This window comes from Peromyscus californicus, unplaced genomic scaffold (genome assembly GCF_007827085.1).
Source record: "Peromyscus californicus insignis strain IS unplaced genomic scaffold, ASM782708v3 Scaffold_18__1_contigs__length_77618521, whole genome shotgun sequence".
NCBI lineage: Eukaryota > Metazoa > Chordata > Mammalia > Rodentia > Cricetidae > Peromyscus > Peromyscus californicus.
This window is the reverse complement of record NW_026294480.1, coordinates 42,066,648-42,094,348: the sequence shown is the minus strand read 5'-3', so window position 1 is coordinate 42,094,348 and position 27,701 is coordinate 42,066,648. Positions and strand designations below refer to the sequence as shown.

Below are 27,701 nucleotides of genomic sequence, written 5' to 3'. Positions count from 1 at the left end.
GGTAGCAGTATTTGTAATATTTTAAATAACTGTGTCAACAATACAGATGAGAAGAGTGAAAAAAAATTCTACCATAAAGTTTATGCTTATCTTACATTACCCCCTTGCAATTTTTTTTTTCTTTCACTTGTGAGTAGAAGCAAATGGGCACAATTATTCCCCAAAAGTAACCTGTGGAAAACACAATGAAATCTACTATCAGATCAGTCCTATAAATATAGCACTCCAGTTTAGGGTTCAAAAATAATTCGAAATGTCAAATATGAACATGAACTTGGGAGATTAAGGCGATGGCGATCATCCCCTCCGATAATGAGTCAGTAAGTTCAAATTAAGAGATGTTCCAACTGGAAGCTGGCAGTCACACATGGTATGAAAGCGTTTGTTTACACCACTCACCAGACCAAACAGCTTAAGCTTTCAGGACTTACCCTGACATTCCAGTATCAACTGTCCACTTTGAAGCAGCACAGCTGCTGGAACATCCCATAACCATACAAATTAAGCCCAAATGAGCTTCCTTTTGATAGAAACAACAACAACAACAACAACAATAAAAGGAGCAGAGGGCCCAGCCTTCGATGTTATTTCTGTTTGGAGTTCTGAATTAAAACGTCGTTCATCCAGGAAAGAAGAGAACCCGCTGCTACTTGGAAAAGTTAACGCTTAGGAGAAGAGGTGAAAATGTATAAAGACAGATGGGATTGCGCTCCGGATGTAAAGGCACGCGGGATTTACTAGGAAGGGACCAGAGGGAGCGTTAATATTTATAATCACTGAACTTGTCATCAATGCCAAAACGTTGCGATTTGCGGGTGAAAAGTTCGCTCTGGGTAAGAGAAATCCAGAGCAGGGAGTGAAGAGTCAAGTCTGGGGCGGGTGTTATTTAAGGGGACACCGAAGACTAGACTTTCTGGGGCCATGTCTACCGCTGGCTGGTTCAGGGGACGAGGCACCGGAGCTGGGAGGACGCGGGACGCGGTCATCCAGGACGCGCGATCCCCAGGGAACTTTGGGGCGGGGGTTCCGGAACTGTGCGTCAGGAACCCGGCTGGAGGAGACGAGTGACGAGGCCCGGGAAGTGGGAGCCGGGAGCGGGGAAGGAAGGAATGCGGGGATTCCCAAGCCGGCCTGACCAGCTCCGGGCGTGCGCCGAGCCGCTCCAGCCCGGCCCCGCTGGGCCCCGGCTGCCAGGTGGCGGCGGCGGCGGCGGCGGCGGCGCCAGGCAGCCCGCACCCTCCCGCGCCGGGGCCCTGCCCTCCTCACCTCAGGCCGCGAGCCTCGCCGCCCCGGCGCGTCCCCTCAAGCCTCCCGGATCCGGGCCCACTCCGCCCGCCGGCCCCTCAGCGGAGCCGCAGCCCGGCTGGCTCGAAACTCTCGACGGCACACGCCGCCCTCTGCCCGCCGCCGACCAAGGCTCTCCTAGCCCCGCCCCCTTGTGGGCCCGCCCCCTAGGGCGCGGAGTCTGGAGCTGATTGGCCTGGGTCAGTCCCGGAGCGCGCGGCCATTGGTCCGGGGTCGCCGGAGACGAAGGGGCGGGACTGCGCGCCGCCGCGATTCCCGTAACGCGGCTCCCCGCGTCCCGGATTCCCGTGGTTGAGCCCCGGTCTCCTCTCCTAGACGAGATCGAAGGCTTCCCCGCCGCTCCTCCGCGGGTGGCCGGGACGGAAGGTTCCATTTTCCCCGAGGGTAATGGGGTCTTGGACCGCAGCCCAGGCCTCAGCTGCCTCCCTGGGCGGTCTTCCCCGTGGGCCCGCGAGCCTCCGGAGACAGCCCGGAGGCCCTTGGGACTCCGGAGGCGAGGGAGCTCCCTGGGGACAGGGCAGGGCTTAGTGGCTGTGACTGCACACGCCAGTGGTGACCGCTCCAGTCCTAGGCTTAAGTAAACGAACCTTGCTACTGTGCTATTTTTTGTTGCTAGTAAATGAGTTTGGGTGTGATTGATTGATCCGTGAGTCCCAGAATTGGTGACCTGCCAAGAAACTCTTGTTTTTTGTGGTTTGCATCTCCTGGTCTGTGATTAGAAATACCGCGGAAAAGCCAATTTCATTGTAACTCATCACCCTCCCCTCGACTGGAAAATGAACCAAAAGGCTCATTTGTGTGTGCGTACACCCCGCCCCTAAGCAAGGTGAGAAGCTTAAAAGATAAGGGATGTGTAGCTGTAAAGAAACACTCCAATTTGTGTTGGTGAACTGAGCGTGGGGCCTGCCCTAGAGTGTGGTTGATATAATCAGTGTAACTCCACTGAAGAAAAGTGATTCTCTCTTCCCCAACATCTTTTTGTTTTTGTTTTTGTTTTGTTCAAAGGAGAGAAAGGACCGGAAGTTGGTTGGATGGACAGGTGTGTGGGAAGAGTTGGAGGACAGCAGAGAATGTGGTAAAAATATACTGTTTAAAATTCTCAATAAAATGTTTTTAAAAGATTAAAAGTGAAGAAATGACTCAAAATGAGGGACTGTAGGCAAAGGGCTTTTTGGAAGAAAAGCTACAATAATGGTACAATTATGGTAGGCTACAATAATGATTTAAGGAGCAAATAATCCCCATGAATTAGTCATTTTAAAGTTCTTTGTTATGTTGAAGATTCGGCTGGAACAAAATGGATCCAAGTGCAACATCTCTCCCTACCCCCTTTTCCTTGTCTCTCTGCTACAGATCTCTATAACCCCAAGCTCTAAATTATGACCCTTCAGCTGTTGGTGAGATACTTTGAAAAGACACTGTAAAGGAATCCCAGACACACTTGAGGTTGATGCTTCAACTAAAGATGTGTTCGGCTCCTGCCGCTGCTGCCTGCCTGCTAACCTTCAGAGTGTGAGGAGATAGACAGGGGTGGAGAGACTCCTAGGAGCCATTGCTCAGCTGGAACTCTTCTTACAAAGGGCCAGCTAACAGTGGCTTGGGGGAAATGCAGAGCGGTTCAGTGGTACTTCTGCTTCCAGACCGTCAAAGGGCAAATCCTAGCACTGCTACCCTGGGAAAGTCTTGAGTTTCTTTGTCTGCAAAATGAGGATAAAGGTTCTTACCTGCTAAGTGGCAAGAATGAAATTGTTTGAAATACAGAAAGGTTTTGACACATGCTTCATGTTTAGTAAATGTCAGTTATCCTTGACTGTCTTGTGCCATTGCTTCTCGGACAGACCTTTCTGCATTACAGCACTTATTTAGAATTCTGTTTCTCTGAGTGGTCATAGGTAGAAGGAGGTCAGTGTCTTATAACACACTCACCTGCCTTGACCCATTGGTGGAGAATACAAAGGTCTATGCTGCCCCCGCACATGTATACCTTATCACTTTATTTGTGGCTGTCAGTATTGACTCAGCTCAGGCCTTGGCACTAAGGAACTCACATTTTGTGAGAGTAATTAAAATCCTAAGCAAAGGGGCTGGAGAGATGGCTCAGCAGTTAAAACGCTTGATGCTCTTGCAGAGAATCCAGGGTCCATTCCCAGAACCCATATCAGGTGGCTCCGTTCCAGGGAATTCAGTACCCTCTTCTGACCTCCAAAGACACCTGCATACACACGGTGCACGTAAACTCAAAAGGACACACACACATTACAAGAGAAAAACAACCTTGACAAACAATCCTAAATAGAAACGATTAATTTCGGCCATAGAACTCCCAGGACTGCAAGACACTAGGAAACACCCACTCTGTGGAAGCTGTTTGATTTTTCCAGACCTGTCTGTAGAATGTTGATCCTGAAACAACCACTTTCTGGTTAAGAATTTGTCATTAGAGCTGGGTGGTGGTAGCTCAGGCCTTTAATCCCAGTATTCGGGAGGTAGAGTCAGGTGGATCTCTGTGAGTTCAAAGCCAGCCTGGTCTACAGAGTGAGATCCAGGACAGGCTCCAAAGCTACACGGAGAAACCCTGTCTTGAAAAAAAAAAAAAAAAAGAATTTGTCATTAGAAAGCCCTGTCAAACATTGCAATGTGCACTTTTCTTTTTTTTTCCAGGTGTAACACCTTGTTTCTAACTACGATTGATAATAAGCACTAGTTTGTGGAAGAAAGGATGGGAGAAGAATGGGCGGAGGAGTGTCCTATGACCCGCCCTCCAACTGTGTTTGGGGTAGGTGAACACAGCTAAGGACACATGCTGAAGGAAGAAGGGGACAAATGTTCAAGACACACTCTACCTGTTTCTGTTTACCTGAGTCTGCCCTGACCAGGTTGTAAGTGTGATTCCTTGTCTGTGCCCCGTAATGTTTCTGAAACTCTGTGTCAGTCCTGCAGCTAATCACACACCCTGTTATCTAAGGATTTCAGCCTCCGTGTTGATGATTCAGTGACTGCTCTGAGCTCACAATTTCTCATCCTTTTCCAATGATCATTGGCTTCATTTTATATGCAAATATAAAGGTAAAGCCACACCTTCATCCTAGTCATTTAATGAAATTACTCCATCTCCCAAACTTGGGGCTGTGTTTCGTTCTCAGTATCCTTAGCCACCTACATCTGTACCCCCCCCCCTTTTGTGCTCACTCCCACGGAATCTGCAATTTGTCCTCAGTGTGACCTCCAGACTTTGTTCTCAGAGCTTACCAGTTATTTCCTACCTGCTCTTATCTTCCTAAGCAATGGGAAACTTTCTAATCAGCCATTTTAACTATACTCTCACTTATATCTTCAGTTCCCTTGATCTTCAGCCACATTTGCCTTATCAACCTAGTTGCTAACAATGTTCCCTTTCCTTGGACTGTACCCAATACTTATCTTAGTATAGAAATGCATTATCCTCGGGAAAGATCAGGCCTACCATTTGTGAGCATCTTTGACTTTTTTTTATTTTCAGTTTAGGATTCAACTACTGTAGACGTGTATCCGTTTCCTCTTTATCCTTCTGTCTTCCAAAAAGGAAGGTCCTTCACAAAAAATGTTCACGAGTATGATTTTACATTCAATCAAACTTTTCTTAAGATCCGCATCTGGAGAATGAAATTATATCAAGCAGTGGGCTATTTTGGGGTCCTGAAGTCCAGGAATTGAGGGGGTACTAATTACTCCAGTTTGTTCAGATCATCTCCTCACTAAACATTTACTACCAATTATGTGCCAGCTTGAGATATAGATCTAGAGAAGACATATATGTTCCTCGAGGGACAAAAAGTGTAATGCAATAGATAAACAAGCAGATAATGATGATATTGATGTCCCATTGCAACCAAGGAGGTAAAAAGTATTCTGGGAGAACTCACGCTTGAATACTTCAGGAACACGGCTCTCTCCTCCTCATTTGTATACCCATACCCTTGGGTGGGCTAGAGACAGCCTCAGTCCCTTAATGCTCTATGGTAAAATTAGAACTAGTTCCCTTCTTGAATTTGAGCTTGAGTCTGCACTGATCAAGGAAGTACAGAAAAGTGAACCTGGGTGAACTGGGGGCTTCCACTGTGGCCTCTGGGAGGGCTGAGACACCATGTACAAAATCCAACCAGCTTAGCAGAGCACTTCGAGAGAGCCAAGACTACCGGGGAAATCAAAGTGATCCTGCTGATGTCCACCTTGCTGCTGCCCCTGCTTATGGACTAAGCATTCGAGTGAGGCCCGTCTTGGAACTTTTAGAGATGAATACGTGACCCCAATCAATGACACCAAGGCAGAATTGTCTGGATGAACCCTGTCCCAATCTCCAGCTTAGAAATGATAGTACATGTTAAAATGTAACAGTAAATCACTGTTTTGGTAAGAGCAGTAAATAAAATGAAAACCCTCAAACTAATCGAGCAAAATACTGAAAATCTGCCTATCTTACTTGCCTGCAGCTATCAGCAGTTCCTGTTACTTAAGCCCTTTTTATATGCCATGATAGTCCTCCACAACCTGACCTCTCCCGCAGCCTTATCTCCTAACAAGACCTCCAGCTCTAGGTGCTCTAGGGGCTCCTGTTACCTATTAATGGGTCCCCGGGCCAAGATCCAAGATACTGTTTCCTGCTTCCATGCCAAGAAGAAGACAGCTTATGTTGTTCCCATGGCCTATTGTGTCCTAACTTGCTTGCCAGTTTCAATATTCATCTAAGGACTGTTTCCTCCCAGAAGTTGACTCTAGGCCATGAGAAACTCACAGCAAAAATTCAAATAATTTCAAATGAATGACCTTTCATCTTAGAAAAGGAATTGAGGAGGATGGAGACTTCTGACTACAGAAAAAGAGGGAGTTGGAGTAGAAGAGAGAGCATGATTTGAGTGTGATGTTGATTGGAGTCTCTTCCCCAAGGTTTGGTTGTCAGTGTGGTGATGTTGAGAGGAGATGGCACCTTTGAAAGTTGGTGCCTAGTGGAAGGTCTTGTTACAGGGGCAGCACCTCAGAGGGAATTACTGTTGATCTCATTAGAGAAGGTTGTTATGGAGCTAGCCCCACGTTGGCACATGGCATTTTCTCCTACTGTCATGCCATTTTGTGATGCAGCCAGGGTAGCTTTACCAGGAGCCATATAGATGGAGTCACTCTACCTTGGACTTTCAGCCTTCATGAATGAACTTTTCTTTATAAAACAAAAACAAAAACAAAACAAACACAAAACAACCAGCATCTGGGACTGTGTTACAGCAACATGAATGAATACACCATGTTCCATGATAAACTATAAATTTTTTTGTTCCTCACCTTAGTCTCTGACAACACATACAATAGTGTGTGTGTGTGTGTGTGTGTGTGTGTGTGTGTGTGTGTGTGTGTGTAGTTGAATGCTTGTGGTTGTGTCTGTGTGCATATAGGGGGCCAGAAGTCAGAAGCCAGTAGTCTTCTGACTATTTTGAATATTTTTCTCTATTGCTACTCACCTTAATTTTGAGACAGGGACTCTTGTTGGGGAATATTACTTTAAAGTGTGTTACTTTTGTTTATGTTGCATTTGTTGAACTCTGTGAAGCTGTGTTACTATGCCTGTCTAAAACACCTGATGGTCTAATAAAGAGCTGAACGGGCAGGAGAAAGGATAGGCAGGGCTGGCAGAGAGAGAGAATATATAGAAGGAGAAATCTGGAAGGAAAAAGAAGTAGCCAGAGAAGGAGGAGGACTCCAGGGGCCAGCCACCCAGTTACACAGCAAGCCATGGAGTAAGAGTAAGATTTTCAGAAGTAAGAGAATGAGAAAAGCCCAGAGGCAAAAGGTAGACAGGATAAATTAAGTTAAGGAAAGCTGGCAAGAAACAAGCCAAGCTAAGGCCGGGCATTTATAATTAAGAATAAGCCTCCTTGTGTGATTTATTTGGGGGCTGAGTGGCAGGCCCCCCAAAAGAGTATAAAAACAACCAACGCTTACCGAACCTGAAGCTCACTGTTTTGGTTAGACTGGCTAGCCAGCAAGCAGTCCGGATCTGCCCCTCCATCCCCCTAGTGCTAGAGTTAGAGACAGGTGCCACTACGCTTGGTTTTCATGTGGGTGATGGGAGTCCAAACTCAGGTCCTCGTGCTTGTGTGGCAATCATTTAACCACTGAACCATCTCCCGGTCCCTGAAGCAAGTTCTTGAACGATGAACTCAGCAGTTGAGAACTCAGAGGGAGGTAGTTCCAGGAAGAGGGATCAGCAAGAGGAAACAATAAGAGCGTGAAAAGACAAAGTGTCAGGTGATGAGAGCAGCAGGGAGTCCAGGGGTGAGAAATAAAAGGGCACACGGAGGAGGAGGAGGAGGAGGAGGAGGAGGAGGAGGAGGAGGAGGAGGAGGAGGAGGAGGCCTTCCTTAGGTACCAGGCCACGTGGAGAATTTGGACTTTATTTTGCAAGGAGATACTGTGGGGCTTTTATTGGTTGTTGTTTTGAGACAGGTTCTCATGTAGCCTCGGCTGACTGCTTGAGCCGTCATCCTCCTGCATCCATTTGGGTTTCAGGCTTGTGAAACCGTGCCCAGTACATGTGGTGCTGGGCATCAAAGCTGGGTGTGTGCATGGTAGACAAAACACTCTCCCAACTGACCTTATCTCCAGCCTAGAAGTGAAGCTTCTCAAGCAGAAACTGCCTCAAAGTCAGTTCTCCTAGTACTGTGGAGGGTGAGTTTGAGGAGTGAAAATGGAGGTGATAGGTTATTTCAGGGTGTGTGCTGGAGGGCTTGACCTAGGACAATGCCTCCTTTTGTGGGGGAAGGAAGGTGGCCACTCTGAGGGATGCCAGTAAGACAGGATAGATAGGGCTGAACAGGGGGTATGGGGAGAGGAGTATGTGGACAGATCTCTGTTGAGAGTTTGACTCAGACGCTGCTCACCAGCAGTTCTTAGGTAATTTACAACATCTTAGAACGTCAGATTCCTCATCTACGTAGGTGGTTACACATAGTACGTGCATTCTAGATTTCTTGAAGGCTGACATAACATGAAAAGGTGAGTAGCATAGGACCTAGAGAGTGGACTCCCACTGTTTGGGTGTGATTTTAATTTCCTTTAGTCATTGTTGGGAGCAGGGAGTGAAGTTAGGGAGCCAACAGGGGTGATGCAAGGTTTATATCTTGGGCAGGATGGTGGATGGTGCTAAAGGGTAGAGAACACTTGTCAAGGAAGAAGTCACATTGTCGTATTCTGAGACACAGCCTCTTAAACTGTGCTGTTTAAATGCAGAGTCTCAGAACCAAATGTGGGGATCACAGAAGGGTTGGCCACCGTAAAAGTCTTCTCAACATGCAATGACCAACAATTCATTCGAAATCAAAGATGTCACAAATGTGAGAAGTTTCTAGTAGCAGTCACCTGTGTTGCCTTGGAGACCACTACAGCCTTGGTTCTTCGCACATAGCCAGCATGCACTGAACATTCCATATGCCGTCAGACCACACAATGCCAGTGAATGCTGCCCAAATAGCGAGTGTTGTGTAGTATGGATTGCATTGCTTTTACTGAAAACACACAGTTTTCTGCTCTTATGGAAACAATGACCTAATTAGGAAAACAAAAACACCATTTTCTCACTGTCATTACTCAGCACGTGTTAAATAACTTTATCTTTGGATTGGGTTAAATTGTCTGTTGTTGGACTTAATAACTTTGAGTTTCCTTTAAAAATTGATGAATAACTTTTGGCTTTGATTTATAAAATAAGCCTGAACATACTTCTGCCAATTTTCATTCCCCATTTGTATGAAATGTGAAGAGGTATTGTAAGTTCTGAAGATTATAAAATTGAAAGATAATCAACTGGCTGACACTGAAGATGTTCTGTGTCCTGAAGTATCAAATATTGGGATTCAGGACTGGGGAGATGGCTCAGTGGAGCTTGCTCTGCAGGCATGAAGACCTAGCACTCATGTAAAAGCTGGGCGTGCTGTGTACTCAACTGTAATCCCAGTGCTGTGGGCGGCAGAGACAGGAAGATTGCTGGGGCTGGCTTATTGCCAGTCTAGCTTCAGGTTCAGTGAGTGCGAACTTGTCTCAAGGGAGTAAGGTAGAGGGTAGTAGAGAAGAATACCTCTAGTTTCTGTGTGGGTAGATAAGGGCATGCATACCTGCACACCTATACACAATTACATGCGCACACACACACACACAACACACACATGACTTGTAAGATGCAAGAGATGTTGAACTTCTGTAAGATACAAGAGAGGGCACATCTGGCTCTCTGCATATAAAAGCACTGTTAGGAAAAAAAACACTGAAAAAATGCACCAACATGGTAAGACCCCAAAATCTAAGATGTTTATATCATTTATATCATAAACAAATGATGTAAACACACACATACCAAAAACATCCACATGAACACACACAATCATAATAAGTAAAATTTAAAAAGGAAATCAGGATGGTGATAGTAATGTATTGGTGAATTTATTAAGGCTACTCCATATAGTTAAAAGGGAGGTTTATTTTGTGGGGTAACTTACAAGTGAAGGGATAGGTTACAGGGTCTGGGAAAGGTGTAGGGCAGTCCAGCGGTGTTCTCTGGAGAACTCTGCTCTGTCTACCTCCAACGTCCTGGAGCCAGGAACCAAGAGAGCCCGCGCATCTGGATCTCGGGTCTTCAGGGTCCTCTCTTGGCCCCGCCTTGTAGGTGTGACCGTTACCGAAGCCTCAATGGGGGTTGGAACTTCCAGGTCAAAGCTGGAATAGCTACCCACTACAGTAACGTTCACTTCTCTGCTTTGTGTCAGGGTAGTTAACTCTTCCAACAGTGAAACAGCTAATATTTCATTGTTGGTATACTCCACAAAGGAAGTTGACTGTTGTCAGTAGGAAGGCAGTGTCTACAGACCCTGGGTTTGACTCCCATGCTCGTAAACACCGTGGAAATAGTACTCACAAATTACAGAGTAGACAGTTACTTTTACAGTCTAGAATTCATCTTCAGAGAGAGCTATGTATCAGTGAGAGCTCCCTAACATTTCCGAGAGGTCCGCAGGCCTCAGGTGAGCTTTCATCCACATTGTGGAAAAGGAGCAGACTTCCCTTCATCTGTCCATTCAGCCTTGACAATGTGGCTGGAGCCTTGGTTTCTACTTTGTGGTTGCCTGAGTCATTTTTGTGCTTTCACTCTGTGGTAACTAAATGACTACAGAAGTTTCAAGCCTACCACCAGCACACCATTCCAGCAGAAGTGTGAACTCTTGTCTTTCCTCGAAACTCTAGAAAACGCCTCCCAGTGTCTCTTTAGATTACATGCCCGCACACAATGGACATGGGATGATTGCCTTCGGTTCATTGGATCCCTTTCTGTAACTCCTCCCAGCCCTGCTTCTAGGAATGAACGGGGTGGGACGGTGTTATTTCCCCAGAGCAAGGACAGGCTTCCAGGAGGAAATGGACACTGGCAGGAAGAGACAGCTGTCCACTGTGCTCTTACGACTTCCGGGTACGGTGCGTTTATTTAGGTTTTTTTCTAACAGTGTTTTTACATGGATTTACTTTGTTCCTTTTGTTGGCCCTCTGGCCTAAATAACCCCCTGTGTTGTCTGTAAAGTCATTTACTGACTACACTCATGACATCTTTAGTAGCCCAGTGAAATCTCCCAATAGAGCCTGCACAGATGCCCGCAGTAACATAGCTGGCAGCCATGGTATCTTCAGAGTGGCCTGAATTAAGGTCCTGGAAGGAAGAGCTGCCCAGTTGCTCCCCAATTTGTCTCACCTCTGCTACAGTCAAGCCTTGAGAGTCCTTTCTCTGCATGGCTTCTGAGGCTTGGTTGGGGAGGGGAGAAGATGGAGAGAAGGTCGGTTCAAATATCAGGTCCACACTGTGGCTCCATTGCCTGCCGCCACCATTTTCTATTAACAAGAACACTAGACACCCCTTCACACATCCTTATAGCTTGAGACGCTTTCCATCTTGAGTAAAAACACTCCAAAGTGGGAGAAATCATCACTAGGGTTCTGGAGAGCCTAGGTGGAAGGAGCTAGCATCAAATGACCCTGAAAACCATCGGCACTCCCTGGCATTGGTCTTTTAAGAAACACAGGAACACCTCTGTGAAATGTGGTTTTCATTTGGGTTGGACTTCTCATGGGTAAGAAGGCCGGTTTCTTTAGGCTTTTCCCAGAATGTTTCAGGTCCTAAATTTGTGAGCCCAAACTCGTGTGTTCATATTCTAAGCAAAATAGTCGAGTTGAACTTGGGAATTAATAGTTGACAATGTGCCAACCAAAATATTTATCTTCTTTGATACAACTAGTGAGTTCCAGTATTTTTCATGAGCCTTTCTTATATAAGGAAACAGGGCATTTCATTAAAACTGCCCTGGAGGAAATTATACGACAGCCTTTGTAAAAAAAGAAATAATGTTCTAGAAAGGAGGGATGGGACAACTCCAACACTGGGAGAATGATGGGTTGCGTTTGGTGACTTCAGCTGGCCTGCTGCTGTGTGTGTTGCCAGAGCTCATGGTAGCCACACTGTAAGCGAAGGGGAAGGTTCTGGTTAAGGGGTGAGAGAGGGACAGTTGGTTCTGTTTTCCACTCTGCTGGGCCTTGGTGGCAGCAACCCCTAGAGAGGGAGAGCCAGGCATGCCGTCTCGTACATCTGACAGGGGTGGTAATCTTTGCTATTTCTGAAGATGAGTCCGGGAGGAATGTCTAGGTGTGGAGATAGAAGACTAGGAGGCCCTGTCACGGAGACTCGGAAGCTTGGTTTCCTTATCTGTACAGTGGGGCTGCAGTCTCTTCCACCAAGGGATTGTGAAATTGAAAGAAGGTCATCGATGTGGAAATGATTTCTTTTTCCACAGTTCTCAGGTATATCATTGTCATTGCTGTTTACTTTCATGCTTGCTTTGAAGACTGACAATTTGACTGGTGGGCTGTGATAGCTTACATTGGAATTTGTGGTTTAAGGTCTCAAAGTCACAATGAAAACAGGAACGGCAGATCCTTAACACACACAGACATGGACACACACACACACACACACACACACACACACACACACACATACACACACAGACACACACACACACACACACAGTGTAACTAGGGCTCACCTTGAACTCAATCCTCCTGCCACAGCCCACTGAGTACTGGAATTGCAGACCTGTGACGCCATGCCTGGCTGCAGAATCTTTTGTCTCTACATATCTGAAATTTTCTCTAGCAATGGTAGAGGCTGAAGGATAACTATTGGATTTTTGTCGTCTGCTTATGTTACTTAATTGTATCATCTGTGAGGGTGTAGCTTAGACAGCATTGCTTACTTATAGCTTAGGATAAGAAATAATAGCATGCAAGACTCTGCACCAGGTAGTCTACTCAGAAAACAAGCTAAGTAGACAGCTTAAACCTTTCACCTTTATGGATATTAGTATTACTCTCCCCTATTACAGATGCAATCAAAGATCTGGGAGGCCAAGTGCCCTGTGTATTGGGTAGCCATTCCAACCTTGATCTGGAAGTTCCAACCCCCATTGAGGCTTCAGTAACTGTCACGCCTACAAGGCAGGGCCAAGGGAGGACCCTGAAGACCCAAGATCCAGATGTGCCGCCTCTCTTGGTTCCTGGACCCTGGATGCTGGAGGTAGACAGAGCAAAGTTCTCCAGAGAACACCGCCGGACTGCGCTACATCTTTCCCAGACCCTGCAACCTACCTATCCCTTCATTTGTAAGTTATGCCGCTAAATAAACCTCCCTTTTAACTACGTGGAGTGGCCTTAATAATTTCACCAATAGCCCTGGGTTTTTGTTGTTGTTGTTTGTTGGTTTTGTTTTTTGACAACTTGACACAGAAAGTTATCTGAGAAGAGGGAACCAAAACTGAGAAAAATGCCTTCATAAGTTTGGCCTGTGGGTTAAGCCTATGAGACACTTTCTTAATGAGTGATTCATGTGGGAGGGCCCAGCCTACTGTGGCAGTGCCACACCTGGGCACGCTCCGGGGTATATAAGAAAGCAGGCTGATCAAGCCTTAGGAAATAGGCCAGCAAGCAATGGTCCTCCATGGTTCCTGCCATGAGTTCTGGCCTCGGCTTCCATTGGTGATGGGCTGTGATGTGTAAGTGTAAGATGAAGTAAACCTCCGCCCCATGCTGCTTCTTGTCATGGTGTCTTGTCACAGCGATAGAAACTGACTAGGACACCAAGGAACTTGCCGAAGGTCACAGAGCTATTGGGTGTCAGAGCCGGGGTACTAAGTTGGGTCTTAAGATCCTGACAGCTTTTTCCACCACATACACTGAGTGTGTATGGATGACTCAGAGACTGGGACCGACTGTTTCAGAGTGGCCACATCCGAACACAAAACTTCTGTGCACAGATTGGCAGGCCCTACGCAGGGCTGCCTGCCTGGTACTCTCTGCACTATTACGAATCCACTGCAAACAAGGGCTGACCGTCCTTTTCATGGAGCTGACTCCCAAACCTTTCCCTTTGATTGTGGTCTCCCTCCCCAGCCTCCATAAACACTTGAGATTCCTTCCTTGAAAGTAAAGAAAGGAAGACAACAATTTTATACCTTAAATGTGAAATCTTGGTTGAATAAACACAACAGGTTAAGATGAGGGCAAATATTCAGGTTAACAAGAGTTTGCTTACAATTTAGGGTAAGTTAGGAAAGTAAATATATTTTTGTTTGTTTGTTTGAGACATGGTCTCTCTGGGAGCCCAGGCTGGCTTCAAACTTTCGGTGACTCTCCTGCTTCAACTTCCTGAATGCTGTGATTGCAAGCATGTGTCCCCATGCTTGGATGACAGTAAAGACAATTAGTTGAAAGTTCCATCCCTCTTTATGTTGGACACATATACAATGGGTCCCAGGGAGTTCTTCACAACTCTATTATACCGCCGAAAGCATCTTGTACATAGAACATACCCATTATATGTTTCACTGGGAAATTCCATGGCATGTACAGGGGCACAAGGTCATGAGGGGGTGGGAATGACTAAGTCTGGCCCAGGGCATCTGGGGCTGAGCCCTGACTGTAACTTCCTGACCCTACGGTGTTTGGTAAATTGCGTAGTCGCTGGACTTTGCATTTATAATAGGTGAAAGGAGACTTACCAAAGATTGTTCTTAGCTGTTATACAGGGCTGGTGTAAGGGCCACATGGAAGAAGAGACAGAAATGGGCTGTGAGCACTAGGAAGTGCTGGGTGAATGCAAAGGGCAATGCCTACCACAGAACTCTTTAGTTCTTCTGGTGGGTTAGAGAGGTGGTGCTGGGCATTAGGGAACCTCATGGAGAGGATGTTGGCGATGTTTTTATATCCACGTGTTAAAGCGCAGCAGCTGAGCAGGCAGAATGCCAGGGCAAGCTGCACTAGAGGTCCTAGCTTTTTCTTTTCATTGTCCCTGAGCTTCCCTGACTATGAACAGCTGCTATAGTCTGAATCTCGAATGTCCCCTGAAGGCCCGTGTGATGAAAGGTTTGCCTCGTTAACTATTGGTGGTGATAGAACTTTAAGGAGGCAAAGCCAGCAGAAGAAATTAAGTCATCGGGGCCTGCTCCTGAAGGGGATGTAGGCACCTGGACCCTTTTTGCTTTTCTCTTTGCTTCTGGGTTGCTTTGTAGTGAATAAGCCTCCTCTACCACACACTCTGCTGTTGTGTGTTTTGCCACCACAAGCCCAAAGCAACAGAGGCAAACAACCATGAATTGCAGCTTCTGATACAAAACAAACCTTTCCTTTATTAAGTTGGCCTCAGATGCTTTATAACAGTGGCAGAAGACAGACTAACACAATAGGAGAGTGTGTAGAGGCCTTCACCTCCCGTAGTCACAGAGGAATGGGAAGCCAGCGCTGAACCACAGAGACGCTGGGTCCCCAACAATGACTGCTATTTATTGGGTGCTCACTGTGTGCCAGACAGGATGCTAAGTGGTTTATGAACGTGACCTTTTAAAGAATTTCTCATGTCCTAAAATGAGGCCAACATAATTAGAATGCCCATTTTTACAGACATGGAAACAGAGGGTCAGAGATGTCACCTAACTTGCTTGAGATTGTAATTAGACAACAGCCTCCTCCTAGAGAGTCCCATTCAGGGGGTCTGGTTCTAAAACCCACATCCTCAAACACCAAGCTACACTGCCACCCCCAGCTCTTGTACAATCCTCACACTTGCTTCCTGCCAGGAAACTCAGACCTGCTGGTACTATCAAGCTTCTTAAGAGAGCAGACACAGAGGAAGGGCTGGGTGCTGATGTGGGGCTGGCACCTCCATTTCTTCCTCCCTGGACAGGTGTCCCTCCTTATCTGACTCCAGACAGATCACAGTAGGGTGAGAGTTACAGTTGTAGTGGGATTTGATGAGGTGACCACAGTAAAGAATATCCATGACTTAATGATGGGGGCAGCATCTGGTACCCCAGCATTTTCTTCTCCAAAGACCAGTGCAAGTCATCATTCACATGTCTACTTAGCAACTGTGGAATGTCACGTTCAGTGCCTGGTGCCAGTACACAATAAGGCACTTAGAGGAAGCAGAAGGCCATATGTGAGGGAAGCAGACTGGGACTTTAGAAAGTAAGTGGGATTGAAGCAAGGAAGGGAGACAGTATGGAGGGAACAATGATGTCATCTTGATTGACCTATGAAGGACATGGGAGGGGGGTGGGATTTGACTCAATGAAAAGTGGAGGGGACTGATGCAAGAGAACTCAGAGAAGATGACGTTGTGAGAAATAGATACAGCAACAGGTTGCAAACCAGTTGAAATGAGCGTTAGTCTTGGGATGCCTTCAGCTGCTTGAAATGGAAATGCATTGAACAGTCAATCAGGATGGTGTATGCCAGTGACTTCAGTGCTCTTCAGGGGAGGCATGGAGGAAAGGTAAGAAAAGAAAACACAAGAAAAGAAAGAACTGGCTTAAAGGGGGTATTTGTTCCCAGTCTAGAGGTCGGGTGGACGTCTGGATGGATTGAATCAGTAACATGGAGTACCGTTAAAGAGCCAGTGCTTAGGTCACAGCAATCAGGCACAGCCGACAAGAGAGATTTGTTATCTTTCCCAGATATCACAAGATGGCTTTCCTTTGTATTCCATTGGCTCAATCTTGCTTTACCACCATCTGTCCCTATATAAAACAGCGATAAAGGGAGTGGAATATGACTGGCTTCCATTAGTGGATCACAAGCATCAGCCTGTAGTAAAAACAGCATTGTGCTCCAGGGGTTCTGATGCAGCAGGTCTGGGGTTACTTTGCATCCAAATGAGCTGCTGTGCCATAATAGCATTGCTGTTCCGGGGCCACACTTTAAAGACCGCTGTAAAATATGCAAGGGTGACACATGATGACGCATCAGCCGCTATGTCCCCTAAAGACAGTGTCCCCAGTGTCCTGCTTTGCCTGTCTCTTTATGCTGGAGTTGCTGGGGTTACAGAACTCCCCACTCTCAAAAGGGCTTCAGCCATTTTCACACAGACATTTGACATCCAAATGATTGAGGTTTATTACAGAGTCTATGTTTGGGTTTTGAGAATACAAAACATTTATTAGAGATAGATACTTTCAAAGGGAGAGCAGAGTGGAGCTGGTGAGAGAACAGGATTGGATAGAGGCAGAATTTGAACTCTAACATGGGTCCAACAAAGCCTCAACCAACTGAATGGAGAATGGAGCAAGTGTTAACTGTCAATTTAGTGATAGGTTACCTTGACAGTCTTTTCTAGCTCACGGAAGAGAAAGTGGATCATCAGAAATACAGAGAGGCCTTGGTAAGCATATGGCATAGGGGTAGAGACACCAACAGTTCTAGTGCTCTCTTATTTCTTTTTCTATACCCCAAATGGGTGGATGTTACATGAGTGAATTTTTCAAATAAATGGCAGATGATAAATTTAAGTTGTTCCTCCAATAGAAAGAAACCATTATCTATTGATCCATCCATTTTTCTTGGGTAATCAAAAAGAGATTGGTGATAGGCCTTGGGAATGTCAGCTTCAGGAAGAGCCTAAAGTGATAGCCACTCACAGGCTAGCCTGGTCTACAGAGCAAGTTCCAGGACAGCCAGGGCTACACAGAAAAACCCTTTCTTGAAAAAAAAAAAAAGAAGAAATAACAAATCATTCAGTTACCCCGCCTCAAGAACTTCTCAGACGTAAAGATCATCTTTAAGTACTTGAATCCAAGTACCTACAGGATGTCTGTGGGAGCTGGAGCTCGTAGTTGGCTGGTGTGGGTTGAGTGGTCCAGGTTGTAACGCAATTATACAAACAAGTCAATGACCCCAAGAATGTGTGATGAGAAAAAGCAGGATACATGGGCTACTGTGAGAAGAGGCTGGGCAATTGCTCAGAGGCAGGAGTCAGCCTGGTGAGAGAAAGTGTGATTAAGTTAGTAAGTGAGAGAATGAAGAGAAATATTATGAAATAAGTGTGTTCCTCCACGACATGCTCCTAACCTTTCAGGGGCATTCTCTCGCTTAAGACAACTGACTGCGCTCCCAGGCAGTACATATTATAGTGCAGCAGAGACAACCACAGCTGATCAAAGTAGTTGCTCTTCCTCCTGCCTGTTGCTATTTTTCTTGGTTCCAAGAGAGATAACGATGGAATTCAGAGGTGTGGTGCCTACTCTACTGCACATAAGCAGAGACTCCACCATGTTCTACATAGGGCCAACGTGACTCAGCATCCCTTTTCTTACTTTTCAGTTGTGTATGTAGAACAAATCCACTGATGATAGAAAGAGTCTGAATCCACTGTTGAGAGAGTGTAAACTGGTGCAGCCAATATGGAAATTAGTATGGAGGTTCCTCAAAACCTAGGAACATACCTTCCAAAAGACCCAGCTCTACCACGCCTGGACACACATCCAAAGGACATTATATTCTATCATAGAGACACTTCCTTTTCCACACTTGTTGCTGCTCTCTTCACAGTACTTAGGAATTGGAACTAGCCTACATGTTCATCAACTAATGAGTGGACTATAAAAATGTAGTACTCATGAGTGTAACTCTGAGGGATCCTCACAGCTCCAGAGGACAGAAGTTGAAAGCACAACTTTCTGATGGCTTGATTGCTTCTCTGAAAGCACCAGGTGAAGATTCTTCCTCCCTCCCCTTCATTCTGCTGGTCACTGGCAGTCTTTGGGAGTACCCTGACTTGTAGAAGCATCGTTTTAATCACTCCCTCTGTCTGGCTCTTCTCCTGCTCTAAGGACATCGTTCATACTGGATCAAGAGTCTCACATCTCTTAGAGAAGGCTCTAAGAGATTATTGAAGGATGCAAATCTGGCAAAGGGAATAGAAATGAACACAACTGTGAGTCTTTTCTGCTGTCTCATGAGCTCCCTCTAAATTGGAGATGCTTCGATGGGAGTGGGTAGCCTTCTCCGAGGCAGCTCACTTAGGGGACAGAGCTATTTTACAGCCTAAGATTGCTCATGGTTAAGGGTGCTCAGCTGAACATCAGCAATGAAAAGGAAGAGGAAGGAAAGAACAGTACACCTCTTCTCTTTTCCCATGAGAGCTAACAGTAATCAGATAATACGCAGAGAGGATTTTTTTTTAATTTCTTTACAAAAACCTGGCATCATTGGCAAGAAGTTTTAGCAACCAGACAATCTCATATATTTTCTTCCATAGGTAAAAACAGACTTTGGGCTCTCTTGAGCCATTTACACTTCTGTTTTAAATTGTTACCTGGTGTGTGTGTGTGTGTGTGTGTGTGTGTGTGTGTGTGTGTGTGTGTGTGTGTGTGTTGTATGTACATGTGTGGTATGTGTATGTGGGTGCATGTTGTGGAGGGGAAGGTAGAGGCCACAGGATGACATCTTAGACCTTCCTTCATTGCACTATTTTATTGAAATAGGGCCTGCCTAGACTACACAGTGAGTTCAAAGTTATATATCTATATCTATATCTATATCTATCTATCTATCTATCTATCTATCTATCTATCTATATCTTGATACTCATTTTGTTCAATGTTCTTAATAGCATGATTCACTTACCAAACAGTGGGGCATCAATTGCAACTAACTTGTTTTATTGTCTTTATGTCCAATGTCTTTTACTAATATTATGTGTTAAGCTAAAATAGCAGTACATATAAACCAGCCACAGCTCAGTTCACAGTCAAACAGAGTTCAGAATTAATAAATAGGGTTGGTCGCCAGGTATTTATGGATGAGCCATAATTCCAGGTTTGGTCTGGTGGACTTACTACATTTGTAGATGTACTGGGAGGTCATGGAGTTTGTGGGAGAAGAACAGTGGAAGAATATTCTTGCTTTTCTTTCCTAACCTAGTTTCTTTTTCTGGGCCTTTTCTGCCTAACAGTTAGTAAGCACCGTGTCTGGAATGAGCTTGCCTGATAGATACTTCTAATCTCACTCATGGAATCAGACTCAACCTCTTTGAAGGTTTTTCTTAAGAAACTGATAAGAAGAAATGTTGAGGATACTGTTCAAGAACTGACTTAAACCACACCCCAAAGCCCTCACCAAGTTTCCGATCCATGAACAATCCAGATTAGAATCAGACCTCAGAGCTCACAGCTAAGCCAAGAATTGTGAAATTTTCGTTCATCACACATTGTCTGAATGATGTCTTAAGCCTTCTATTGGATTTTCTCTGTGTGATGAAAGAATCTTATATGGAGTCAGTCTTTCAGAACAAGAGCAATTCATGGTGAGTGTGCTAAAACAGCAATGTCAAAAAAATTCAAATATTGCAGAGGTTTTAAGTTAGAGGGATCCGAAGTGTTTTCTGTTCCAGACTTCATTCATCCGGAGAATGCATTTCTCATCATCCTGGAGGGACACAAAGCCACAGCTTCAGAGAGATGGGCAACCGGTTTCTTGCTGAGTAGCTTCAACTACAGTGCTTTCACAGAATGAGTCATGTTGTGTGGCTGAGCACATTTACCTCAGAGGACTATAGACAAATGTATGCACTGTGTTGTGTCTTCCTAAAATCTGTTTGTTGGAGCCTAACCCACAGTGTAATGGTATTTAGAGACAGGGCTTTGGGAAGGTCCTGGAGGCAACTAAAGCCACAGAGGTGGGAGTCAAATGATTGGTGGCCCTACAAGATGAGGAAGAAAGAGAGGGAAACCGCTCTAAGGAAAGCCCATGTCAGGACACACCAAGAAAGTGTGGCTATCTGCAAACCACAGAGAGCCCATCAGAAACCAAACTATCGTCACTTCGAAGTGCGACTTCACAGCCTCCAGAACTCTCAGGAATCAATTTCGGTTCTTTTCTTTGTGAAAGTCACCTAGACCATGGTATTTTGTTATGCCAGCCTGAGCTGAACGAGACACTGTGTATGGGCATCCTTTCCTGTGCCTGTTCTATTCTGTAAAGTTATCATGTCATTCATTACTCTCCCCCTTGTCCTGTTCCTCCTCCTCCTCTCATTATTATTATTACTACTGTTAGAGTGTGTGTGTGTGTGTGTGTGTGTGTTAACATGAGAACATATATGGTACAGAGTGCGTGCGGAGGTCAGAGGATGACTGTCAGAAGTCAATTCTTTTCCTTCCATCATACTCCAGGGACCTGCTTGTGCAACAAGCACTCTTGCCTGCTGGGTCATCTCCCCAGACACAGCTTCCATCTGTTCTATAAAATTAAAGTTCGCAGTGAACGCCTTCATTTGTCTTATGCAATAGCTAGGTTGCTGTCCAGATTGAATGGCTGTTTCGAAGTCACTGCAGCTTGTGTTGGCCTCATCAAAGCCATCTTGTTAGAACTCGGCATGGTATTCAGAGTGCATGGAGGTTTCATGTCTTCTTGTGGACCACACATAAAACCATGCTGATTTTGCTCGTTCAAAAAACACACTAGGTGTAGTTCAGGGCAGGAACACTCGACCAGCATGCATGAAGCGCTGGGTTCTATCTCCAGTACTATAAAAACAAAAACCTACCATAGCCATCACCACCACCAAGCCAGAAGGCAAGCATACATCTGACGCCATCCCCCTACATGAAGCACCCCCCCCCCCAGGAAATACATTACACGCAGGTTAAAGTCGTGGTTGCCTACAGTCCTTGGGGCTTTGAGCTGAGCTTCTTCCTGGACCTTGCCATCCAGTGGTCTCTCAAATTACCTAGTATGAAATCATAGTTTGAAAATGTGAAGATTTTAAAGAATGTTATTTCAACATACAAATGTGAACTCCAAGAGCCGACTGGTTTTGTGGTAAGACAATCTCTGTACTCAAAATCTAGCCTATTGCAAAAGATTTCCTATTTAAAAGCTGACGCTATTCTGGGTGTGGTAGCACGTGCTTTTAATCCCAGCACACGGGAGGCAGAGGCAGGCAGATCTCTGTGAGTTTGAGCCCAGCCTGATCTATAGAGTGAGTTCCAGGACAGCCATGACTGTTACACAGAGAAACTCAGTCTCAAAAAAAAGAAAAAAAAAAGTTGATGCTGTGTGGACTGCAGGCTCAATGGTAGACAGCATGTGTGCTTAGCACCTGTTAGGTCCTGAATTCAATTTTTGAGTACCAAAACCCAAGACAGTTGTGAGCTGCCATGCAGATACTGGAAAGTGAATCCTGGTCCTCTAGAAGATCAGCCAGATTCATCTTTCCAGCCCAAATCAGTGGTTCTTCCCGTGTGAGATTTTCTAACTCATACAAAAAAAAAAAAAAAAAAATCCTGCTTAAGGTAAGGGACACACACACACACACACACACACACACACACACTTACACACTGAATTACCAGCTGCTACCACTGCTTGTTGTTGGAAGTTTTTGCTCTTTTCTGTTCCTACCCAGCTCCCAAATAAATCGCACATGGAGGCTTATTATTAATTATGAATGCCCGGCCTTAGCTTGGCTTAGTTTCTTGCCAGCTTTCCTTAACTTAACCCATCTCTCTTTTGCCTCTGGGATTTTCCTGTTCTCTAATTTCTGTAAATCTTACTCTTACTTAATGGCTTGCTGTGTAGCTGGGTGACTGGCCCCTGATGTCCTCCTCCTTCCTCTCTTGTTCCCAGATCTCTTTCTCCCAAATTTCTCCCTCTATATATTCTCTCTGCCTGCCAGCCCCACCTACCCTTTTCTCCTGCCTTGCTATTGGACTGTTCTTTATTAGACCATCAGGTGTTATAGACAGGCACAGTAACACAGCTTCACAGAGTTCAACAAATGCAATATGAACAAAAGTAACACACCTGAAAATATTCTACTACAATTACTGTTTTACAAAATAGAAGAACATCTTAAGACCAGAAAAGGAAGAGCAACATACAATAACAGCCAACAAATTTAACACACTTCCTCCTAAGGACTGATAGAAAGTGTCACTTACTGAATGAACTTTTGGAACCATTGATCTTAAATAATCTCTGAGGTCTTGACCATACCCCAAGGTAGGCATGGGGCATATGAGCATTAGACAGTGGAGGGATGGTACATCAGTAAGTATAAACTATTAATGAATAAACTTACTTATGAATTTAACAAGTATTTATTGAGTAACTACTATGAGCCAAATGTTCAAGAGCTGGTATAGGTCAATGGCAAATCTCTAGCTTTGCAATACTTATATGCCAGAGTGAAGGGAATGAAAATAAACAACACATATATAGAAGTCAGTTACATATTATATTAGAAGATGTTAGTTGCTATGGAAAAAAACTAGAGCAGGCTAGGAGCTTGAGGCATGCATTCTTTCTCATCATGGCATAGATCCCACAGCAGATCCCACTAATGTGATTATTTCCTTTTCTGCTTCTGCTTATTGCCTCCAACCCAACCGTGAGTAAAGTGATTAATTTAGAAATTTATTACTTATTTCACATATGCCTAATGCAAGGTTGTTGTTGAGTATGGTCATTAATTCAGTTTGGGAAATGGTCACCGAGTTATTTATTTAGACTAACAGCTTGTGATTTTATTTAGTAGCAGTATATTTGATTTTGAAAATGCCTTCATTCAATCAATTGATGAGTCATCCATCATTTAGTCAACATGTATTTATGAAGTGCTTATTACTTAAAAGGCTGGATGATGCATACATACATTAGCACTGTTGCCACAGAATTATACTCTAGAATTCTTGGGGTTTGTTAGTACGTAGTTAGTTATCTAGCCATATGAAGTTAAAAAATAACACTTTATTCCAAACCAGTTGTTACATTTACAGTATGAGCATTGACTATTTCATTTTATTTATGTAAGAACACACGAGTTAGCTTCACAACTGCTCTCTGGTAGATATGTTAACATGGTTGCCTCACTGCATATGTAGGTAAATGTGAGATTCCAGGAAGCTACATGCCTTTCCTGTAGTCCCTTAAGAAGTGTTGACTGCAATGAGGACCTCAGGTTTCAATGCCACACACCTTTTGCTTCGTATGTCTTTGGACGCTGAGGGTCCCTTAATGTATTCCCCATCTATACCCGCCCTCCAGAGTACTTACCTATTTCTGGTTTCTGTGTCCACATTCAATGTCAAAGGGCCCCAGATGGTTAAAAGTTACAGAGCACTCCAGGGTCAGCTGGTGGGATTCAGGCTTCTCTCTGGTCCAGGTATTGGTAAGTGTAGAAGAAGACTAGAAAGGTAAGAAGTTGGGTAGGAGAAAAGGTCCAAAGTAGGAATCTGCCATATTTGTTCACCTTCTTCATCTTATTGCCATTTCCAGCTTGCTGCTCACTCTTCTCCTTTTAGATATGGACCTTTGTAGATGGAGTGGCTTCTTTGTTGGCCATCTTGCATATTCTCATCTTTCCAGCTTTCAACCAAACAAGTATTTTCCCCATACAAGTGGCTTTGTTTTGAAGAAAAGAATCCTTCCCAGAAAACCACAGGACTTGGACAGCTGTCTTTCCCCATAAGCTAAAGCTCTTTTTGTATTGACTCTGAGTTTATATTTTAACCTACTCAAGGGAGGCTCCTCTCTATAATCAAGGAATATTTCCAGACACAGTAAATATCATAAAATGAAGTCCTGTGCTAGACACAAAGACTAGAAAACCCTAGGCAATGATGAGTCAGATGTCCCATGGGAATGCATCAAACAACTCTACCACATAACCTTACTGTTGGCGTCAGGGTGGACTGCTCATAGGTACCAAAAGAGGGACAGAAGGTGAGGCTTGCCAATGTGTTTTGTCCCTCCATGACTCTCTGATGGAATTTTATGAACCTTTGTATATGGCTAGTATTTTTCTATTGTCATCTTTCCAACTTTCAATTGTATCTGTGGTGGTATTGTGTTCCCCAAAATATTGTGTCCCTTAATAAACTTATCTGGGGTCAGAGAACAGAAAAGCCACTAGATACTTAGAATAGACAGTGGTAGTACACACCTTTAATCCTAGAATTCCAGATGTAGAAATCCATCTGTTCAAGGATATAGCCAAGCATGGTGACTCATGACTTTAATCCCAGGGAGTGATGGTAGAAAGCAGAAAGGTATATAAGGCATGAGGACCAGAAACTAGAAGCATTTTGGTTGGTTAAGCTTTCAGGCTTCTAGCAGCAGTTCAGCTGAGATTCATTCTGGATGAGGACTCAGAGGCTTCCAGTTCAAGGAAACAGGACCAGCTGAGGAACTGGTGAGGTGAGGTAGCTGTGGCTTGTTCTGATTCTCTGATCTTCCAGTGTTCACTCCAATACTTGGCCTCAGGTTTGATTTTTTTTAATAAGATCATCTAAGATTCCTGCTACATGTATCCATGAGAATTGGGGCAACATCTTAACTGCACAGGAGCTGTGTTATCACAGGAAAAGCTTCCCAAAAACTTGACAAACTTTCAGAATTGAGTCTTATCTGAGACTCAGGATCATGTTGGATTAGAAGGACATAGAGCCAAGAGTTAGGTGGCTTTAGAGCTTACCAGTTTCAAGTAGCTCATAAATTGAGAAGTCAGTCACCCTTGCTGGGACAGAAGACATGCTTCATTTCGGAGTGCACTGGCCATGATTCTGGGATTTGGTTTCAAGCCACAGGAACTCAATGCAAGTGCATTTCCCAATGTGAATCACAGCCGGTAATCTTCCATTTAACTTCCTCAAATTGCCATGTTACTCCAAACAGCCAACCTCTTCATTGAGCATAGACGAGTTTCCTTGGTGGCCCATGTCACCGTCTTCCCCACAGAGATGCCCAGGTCTTCCTCACCACCCGTGTGTCCTCCTTAAGGAAAGCCTGTGATGAAGTCAGAACAATCCACTTCAGAGCATGTGTCATGTTCTGCTAGAGATGCAGAATGCTTGCCTCAGACTCACAGAGTATGTAGCACTTCAAAAACTGGATCTAATGGCACATACCTATAATTCCAGCATTTGGGATGTAGAGGCAGGGGAATCAGAAGTCCAAGGTCATCCTCATCCACATAAGTTACAGGCCAGCTTGAGTTACATGATACCTTGGCTAAAACAACAACAATAACAACAACAAAACCTATGTGTTTTGGGATTAGATGACCTGAGTTCAAACCCTCAACCTGGCTTGCTAGGAGAAGACCTCTGGATAGGTTTCTGAACCTTCCTAAAATATAGTTTTATGCCTTTAAAAAGGAGAAACAATAGTAGTGACACCATAGAGTCAGCAAATAGTCTGTATCACAGCAAGCACTCTGTAAATATTAATTTCTTTTTCAGGATGTAATGCTGTAATGGTTGAGAGAAGGGTTTTAAAGACACACTGTCTTATTAAAATCTCAGTGCTATCAGTTATTAGCTGAGTAACACTGGAAAGGCTAGCTAGTCTGTTACTATTTCCTCATGTCTTCATGTGTGATATTATAATATTATTACTTCACAGGTCAGCTTGAGGATCAAATGAATTCATATGTGAAAAGTGGTTAGAATCAATAATGAGTATACATCACGCTTGGACTTGATATTAGGTGAGAATATTACATAGGGATCATGATGAAGGATTCCCGTCAGTGTACAGTGAAGGGTCATGACTTTGATCTCAGGTGGAATCAAGTTGATAGTCCTCTTTCAGCTTCGCAACCTAGTTAATATTGGCTGATTCATGAGAAATGCTCTCGAGAAAGTATAGAGGGAGCTGGGCCAATAAGCCACCAGATCTGCTCACAATTGTAGGGCACTGGAGGAGAGTATAAAGTAAGTCTACAGGACTGTGAGATGGTTTAGTGAGTAGAGGCCCTTGCTGCCAAGACTGGTGGCCAGAGTTTGGTCCCTAGGTCCTACTGTGGAAGGAGAGAACCAACTCTGTAAATTGTCCTTGACCTCCACACCCATGCCATGGGTCTACCCAGGGGAACTGTGGGAATTTACGTCAAGTGTCCAAGTGAACCATGACAGGTTTGGTCACTGAGTGTTAAGCTACAAATTATCTTAGCTGTTATGTAACCCTTATTTTAAGTTGAAGAAACAGAGACTGAGAACTTCCTAAAGTTTCATAGACCCTCATTAGGATCTCAGTTCTTGAAAATCTTAGGTATCTTCTCTTTTCTAAATTATGGAGGTCCAACAATTTGTGGATCAACTTTAAGAGGACTACCGATTTTACTATGAGAAAAATGTTGGTGGATGCTTTAAAATTTCTGGCCTTACTTCAGGCCAGGGCTATTCATGTTTGTCTTACCCGGGCCTGATAAAAATAAAAGCATGGTTTAAAAATAATACAGAGTTTAGGGTTGGCAAATTGACTCAGGTGGTAAAGGCACTTGCTACCAAGTTTGATGACCCGAGTTCTAGTCCTGGGACCCACACAGTAGAAAGAGAGAACCAGTTTCTGCAGATTGTTCTGTTGATCTCTAACACATACACACACACACACACACACACACACACACACACACACACACACACACACAGGCCATGCATGTATATCCATCTTCCCCTACCAAATAATTAAATGTGTGGAATTGTTTTAAGTGATTTTATTTTATGTGTATGAGTATTTTGCTTGCATGTGTGCACAACACCACTTGTGTATCTAGTGCCTGCAGAGGCCAGAAGAGGGTATTAGATCTCTTGCAACTGGAGTTACCTACAGTTATAAGCCACCATGTGGGTGCTGGGAACCAAACCCAGGTCCTCTGCAAGAGCAACAAGTACTCTTAACTGCTGAGCCATCTTTCCAACCCCTATAAAAATTTCAAAGCATATATACCTACCTAAGTAACTATTTATGTTTCTCTTAAGGTTTATTAGCTTTAAAAAAAAAAGTGCATGACATCCTTTTTACTGTGTGAAGCTTTGGATATTTATAGAATTTTTTTTTGCTGTAACTAGATAAACATGTGACTAACAGAAAATATACTCTTATGAGGTTCGAATGTAATGCTTGTTTACATTAAAAGTCTCTGTGAATCACATGAAGGAAGCAGCTTATTAAATTGGAAAGAACTGACCAAGCAATGGAGCTCACCCATAGAGCTCAGACAT

The 27,701-nt window shown here is 44.4% G+C and overlaps 1 protein-coding gene and 1 long non-coding RNA gene across 4 annotated transcripts in view; one reads left to right on the top strand and one right to left on the bottom strand.

The window, feature by feature from the left end:
- Window positions 1-1,426, bottom strand: part of Il6st (interleukin 6 cytokine family signal transducer) — a 44,345-nt gene extending 42,919 nt beyond the window's left edge. For all 3 annotated transcript variants that reach the window (XM_052743288.1, XM_052743287.1, XM_052743290.1), the window contains exon 1: window positions 1,267-1,426. The gene's annotated coding sequence lies outside the window, so the exon portion shown is untranslated. The remainder of the gene's footprint in view (window positions 1-1,266) is intronic.
- A 98-nt stretch (window positions 1,427-1,524) lies between these two features.
- LOC128113533 (uncharacterized) lies at window positions 1,525-13,063 on the top strand. Its single transcript, XR_008219526.1, has 4 exons — window positions 1,525-2,131; window positions 2,311-2,380; window positions 3,967-4,081; window positions 12,750-13,063. It is a non-coding gene; the product is annotated as an uncharacterized LOC128113533 (long non-coding RNA).
- The last annotated feature ends 14,638 nt before the right edge of the window (window positions 13,064-27,701 follow it).